Genomic DNA, 6,236 nt, shown 5'->3' on the forward strand with positions numbered 1-6,236 from the left:
ATTGGGGCCGCAGAAAATATTTTTTAAAAAAACATTTTTGCACAAAGGTCCCCCTTACAAAAAAAAATTTGGGGCCCCATAAAATATATTTTTTAAAAAATTGGCAGGGGCCTATAGAGCATTAAAATAAAACATTGGCAGCCAGGGGATTAAAAAAACCCACATTGGTGTCAGTAGAATTGAACTCGTGGCTTCAGGACTTCAGTTATAGCTGTTTTCGTGACTTCGGGCCTTTCCGCGGCTTCAGGACTTCGGCTGTTCGGGACTTCGATCGAGCGGCACCGCTTCGGAGCTGTCAAGGGGGGCCCGGCTCTTCGAAAAGTGCAGCCCTGCTGGGCCCCCCATTCAGGCCCGGGACACTTGTCCCCCCCCCGTCCCCCCCTGAGGTCACTTATTACTGTTGCTTCAAAATAAAGTGAATTCATTCGCCCATCACTATTCAGCAGCTCTCCAATTTGCAATTTCAGCCATCTGGTTGCTAGGATCCAAATCCCCCTAGCAACCATGCATTGATTTGAATAAGAGACTGGAATATGAATAGGAGAAGGACTGAATAGAAAGATGAGTTTATAAGAAGTAGCAATAACAATATATTTGTAGCCTTGCAGAGAATTTGTGTTTTAGATGGGGTCAGTGACCCCTATTTGAAAGCTGGAAAGACTTGAAGAAAAATAGCAAATAATTAAAAAAAAACGATAGAAAATAAATAATAAAGACCAACTGAATTGGCCATTCTATAACATACTAAAAGTTTACGAGCTATCCCTTAAAGGAATATTTTTATTTATACTAGATGGAATATTTCAAGCCAAGAAGGGCAATAGGCTGAAATGACATATTTTTCATAACTGGAAAAGGAAAATAAAAGTATACCTAGTGTGGGTATTACTGAGCTGAATAGCTCCTTGTATTCCCATGGGACTCCATTCAATCCCCAGTGTCGGAACAACACAAACACTGCACTTGTGCCCTGATTCCCATGAAATCTCAGCATTTTTATCCTCAACAATTGCTCAGGTTGTCTGTGAGAGGGAGGTTTTTATTTCTGGGAACGCCGGGAGGTATCAGCGCTTGGTCTCAACCCACTGAAAGTGAACGCTGAATCCAGGCTGCTCCAGAGTTTACTCTGTGTGTATCTTACAACTATAGCTGTACCTTGTTGTATGTTTTGCTGAATCTAGAGGCTGTGTTTTCTATTATTGTCATTGTACTTCCAAATAACATTGGCATCAAGCCGTCCAGTAAAATATCAGCCAGACACTAATGCACTTTCATTACCCTCCTAACCTCTCCCAGCCTTCTATCCCCCAAAATAGAACTCCGTTAATATTCTATATTTTAGTACTTGCGTCTTTGGACAATTTAGTAGTCTAAAAGAACATTTTCCCTGGAATACAGGCACTAGAAGTTATAAAATTACACATTTGTTCTATGATTACAGTGGTGATTGGTTCGGGCCCCTTGATTTTCACATATAGGGGTCTTATAGGACCTCTTATTCTTATCCAAAGGGATCTTTACGATCTTTCAGAACTTTTTAATCATTACCGTATATACTCAAGTATAAGCCGACCCGAGTATAAGCCGAGGTACCTAACTTTACCTAAGAAAACTGGGAAAACGTATTGACTCGAGTATAAGCCTAGACACAACTACAGCCCTGTCTCCCAGCAGCGCACATTCTGCCAAAGCGACCCCCCCAGCAATCAACCGGACTTCTTTGCAAAGTTGATGGTGACAGAGAATTGCCAAACGGATTACTGTGTGCATTGTCCCACTGTCCCACTACCATGTGCAGAGGGTGCTGTGTGATATTGCCATCACTGTTATTCTTTCATATAACCAACAGATGGCGCTGTGTGATATTGCAGTCACTGTTATTCTTTCCTATAACCAACAGAGGGTGCTGTGTGATATTGCAGTCACTGTTATTCTTTCCTATAACCAACAGATGGCGCTGTGTGATATTGCAGTCACTGTTATTCTTTCATATAACCAACAGATGGCGCTGTGTGATATTGCAGTCACTGTTATTCTTTCATATAACCAACAGATGGCGCTGTGTGATATTGCAGTCACTGTTATTCTTTCCTATAACCAACAGAGGGTGCTGTGTGATATTGCAGTCACTGTTATTCTTCCATATAACCAACAGAGGGCGCTGTGTGATATTGCAGTCACTGTTATTCTTTCATATAACAAACAGAGGGCACTGTGTGATATTGCAGTCTCTCCCCAAGCGTCCTCTGTTGGTATAGGAATGATTAAAAGTGACTGCACATCTCTGCTAGCGCCCGCTGACTCGAGTATAAGCCGAGGTAGACTTTTTCAGCACATTTTGGATGCTGAAAATCTCGGCTTATACTCGAGTATATACGGTACCAATGGAACCCATATGGGTCTGTTACATATTTCTCCTAGAAAAATGGACAAATCTACGCAAAAGCCAGGCATACAGTGTGGTAACCCTGCAGGAAGTGGCAGTTTATGTTGTTTTATTTGCCTGAAAAGAATAATCATGTTTTAAAGGTGAGAACAGTAAAATGTAGTGCAACTGATCTATTAACCATTTTTACTAGAGAGACAAGATACTTATAGCAGAGATGTAGAAATGAGAGTCCTACAGATTTTCCCTAAACCAGAGCTCTCTAACAGGAAAAATAGAAGAAAAATAGAAGAAAATATATTATCAGCAAAGCAAAATAAAGTCAATTTCATATATAATTAAAAAGTGAAAATGCCTTAATTTTGGAATTCAACGTGGTGTGTGGTCACAGGGGTGTAACTACAGAGGAAGCAGAACCTGCGGCTGCATGGGGGGCCCAGGAGGTATAGGGGACCCATGAGACCCTAATTAATAAGCAATTTCAACATATATTGGTAAAAAAAATGACAACCTCTAGTTATGTCCGGGTATTAAAATTAATTTGCTGTGGGGTCCAGTAACATCTAGTTAAAGGGATACTGTCATGGGAAAAAATGTTTTTTTTCCAAAATGCATCAGTTAATAGTGCTGCTTCAGCAGAATTCTGCACTGAAATCCATTTCTCAAAAGAGCAAACAGATTTTTTTATATTCAATTTTGAAATCTGACATGGGGCTAGACATTTTGTCAATTTCCCAGCTGCCCCTGGTCATGTGACTTGTGCCTGTCGGCTGCCGATAATATCTCTGTGTGTATTGTCGATCGTACGATTTTCAAAAGGAGACTGTCACTAGATTTGTCTATCGTAGGATTGCTGTCAGGGGCTACTGAACATCGGCTACTACTTTATTTGGTCTAAAAAAAAAAAGACTTTGATCTGAATGGTTAGTGGCAGGTCGGGAGATGGGAAAGTCCGATCGTACATTGATTCGTACAATCGGATCTTTGCATCTGTGTCCAGCTTAATTGATTGCCAGATTGGGGAAGACACCAACGATTCAACTTTAGCAATATTCTTTATGCAGAGAAACCATTCCCCGTTTAGTAAGATTTCCCTTGAAGCTTTCCTCTCCTATTGGGGAGAGATTAAAGGCAAAACACACCTTTCTACACATTTCCTTGGGCACTCTACCACACTACATTAACCAGAAACTGGAAACCGAAAAACAACTTATATAATAAATTAATCCTGGAATATAGTTGTAGAATAAGTGTTAAATACAAGGCAAAACAAACTGAAGTATTGTTCTCCAAAACAGAATTGCTTGTGCCAGGGGTGTAACTACAGAGGAATCAGACCCTGTGGCTGCAGGGGGCCCCATAAGGCCATCATTTAAGAGTCATTAAGCAGACCCTGTGGCTGCAGGGGGCCCAGGAGGTATAGGGGGCCCCATAAGGCCATCATTTAAGAGTCATTTTAATATATATTGGTAAAACAGCTCTGGATATTTTGGGGGCCCTAAAATAATTTCACTGTGGGGTCCAGAAACATCTAGTTATACCACTGGCTTCTGCCATATCTCCCTCCATAGAAGCTCTTAAAACCGATTTGATTAAATTCAGTGTTTATATTTAAAGTTATTAGGAGACGGAATATTTTTGGTGACTCCGACTCCCGGTACCCAAATTTACGCCCAACTGCAACCGACCGACTTCATGACTCGGAAGCTCTGGTCCTGTCTGATAGGACAGGACAGTTGTCTATGATTTGTATATGATATTTAGCATTGAGTCGTATACAAGGTTTGCTGATGATGGAGAGTTTCATATCAAATTGTATATTGGGTTTATTCTGCCTGCTAGAACTTATTATCAGTGAATAATTTACTAATTTGGGTGCTTATGCCGTTCATGATAATAAATGATCCCTCTTAGTTTAAAAAGTATGTTATGCATTGCAATGGTTAGGTTACATGGTGTTTCTATGGCTACTAGCCATGGATCTTCTTCGGAATGTGCCTTCCCTCTAGTGGTCAAAATATTTACTGCCCAAACCAGTCTTGAACAGATTTTCTCTTTGTGCAGCAATTAAAAAAATTAGACTTTTTGGGAATATGAAAGGGTTTTTTCCAGTTCAGTTGGTTTCAGATTATTCGCAAGAAATAAAAAGTTTTTTCAATCACTTTCTATTTTCTATTTATGGCCGTTTTATAATATTTAAGTGTAAAGTTTTTCCACCTTCTAAAGTAGCTCTGGGGGGGGGGGGTCGCCGACTCTTTTAAATTGAAACATTTAGCTGATCCATTTGTTATCTTTGTCTCGGGATCCTTCAGTTTCATTAAGGGCAGGGGCACACGGGCAGATTCGGGGAGATTTAGTCGCCTGGTGACGAATCGACTCTTCTTCGGGGCGACGATCTCCCCGAACTGACTTCCCCCTGCTAGAATGAAAAATCGCCTGCGGCAATGCACTCGCGATGCTTCGTTTTCCAAAGTCACCGAAGTTTCCTCGTGAGGCAACTTCGGACATCGAAGCGCCGCGAGTGCCATTGCGCTGGCGTTTTCTCATTATAGCAGACGGAAGGCATGAAAAAAAAAAGGCAGAATGTTTGAAAAAAAAACAAAACAAAAAAAAAAAAACATTTGTGGTCAGGGCCTCCCATTAAAAAATATTGGTGGTTAGGACCCCACATGGGGGAAAAAAATTGGTGGCTAGGGCCCCCCTTAAATGTCCATGTAAAAAAAACTTGCCCCTCCCAGAAGTTTTAAAAAAAAAATTTGGTGCCCAGGGCCCCACCACACAACAGGGACCACAAAGGGCTACCTTTAGGGGGGCCCTGCCATGTTGCACTTACTTCATTAGTGGGGCCCACCTGCTGTCAGTAAGCTGCCAACTACAGAAGGGAATTGGGGAGCACAGGTGGCTGCATCTTCTTCCAATGACAGCATTTTCTTCCCTTATTGGTCACAGAATTTCAAGTCCCGGTAAAGCTGCATAGTGATTAGATGAGCTGGAGAAGTTCAAACCTCAGCTGTCCAATCCCTGAGCAGCTCTGTACTTAAACTCAGTGACCAATAAGGGGAAGTAATGAACAGAAGATACCTCCTCTTGTGCTCCCGCCCTGCCTTCCCGAAGTCAGCAGCTCTCAGAAAGCAGGGGGGAGCCCGGCTAATCAAGAAAGTGCGGCGTGGCTGGGCCCCCCTTACCCTCGGGGCCCCCTATAACTCTCCCCCCCCCTGCTGGCAGATGTGGGGGTTACACAAAGATCAGAGTAGATTGCAGTGGAAGCACAACAAGTGCCAATAACATTTCCTGCACTAAAAAACTTTTATCCCCGGATCTACACACAGACACTCACTATTACATATTTTTTTCTGCCAACAGGAAACCCTATTTCCTTCTACTCGCTTATCTAGTACCGTACAAGTCGTAGTAGCGTTCGTCTGCTTACAGTCATACAGCCATGGTAACAACCAAAGCAATATTGTGCCCCTGTTCTGCCACTCCTGTTAGCCTTTTTCTTAGGACTTGCCAACACCCTTAAAGGGGAACTCCGGCTTCTAAACCAAAATTTGATAAAGAGGCCCACGTAACACAGAAACCCCTAATAATCCCATCACAGTATGGATAAATGGCATTTTCTATGCTGAAATCCAGCTGTGTAACAGTTCTTCTCTTTCTGTATCATTTGAAATCCTGGCAGGGAAGGAGGGACTCAACACTGATGTTACAAATTGTAACAACTTCTCCACAGCCTCCAGACAGCATGCAGGAACTACATAACCCACAATGCATTGCACTGGGATGTTCCTTTCCTTATTGAAAACACATGTGCAGGGAATTGTGGGGTTTGGAGGATGCAGGCTGAGGA

Source organism: Xenopus laevis, chromosome 8S, assembly GCF_017654675.1.
Source record: "Xenopus laevis strain J_2021 chromosome 8S, Xenopus_laevis_v10.1, whole genome shotgun sequence".
Classification (NCBI taxonomy): Eukaryota; Metazoa; Chordata; class Amphibia; order Anura; family Pipidae; genus Xenopus; species Xenopus laevis.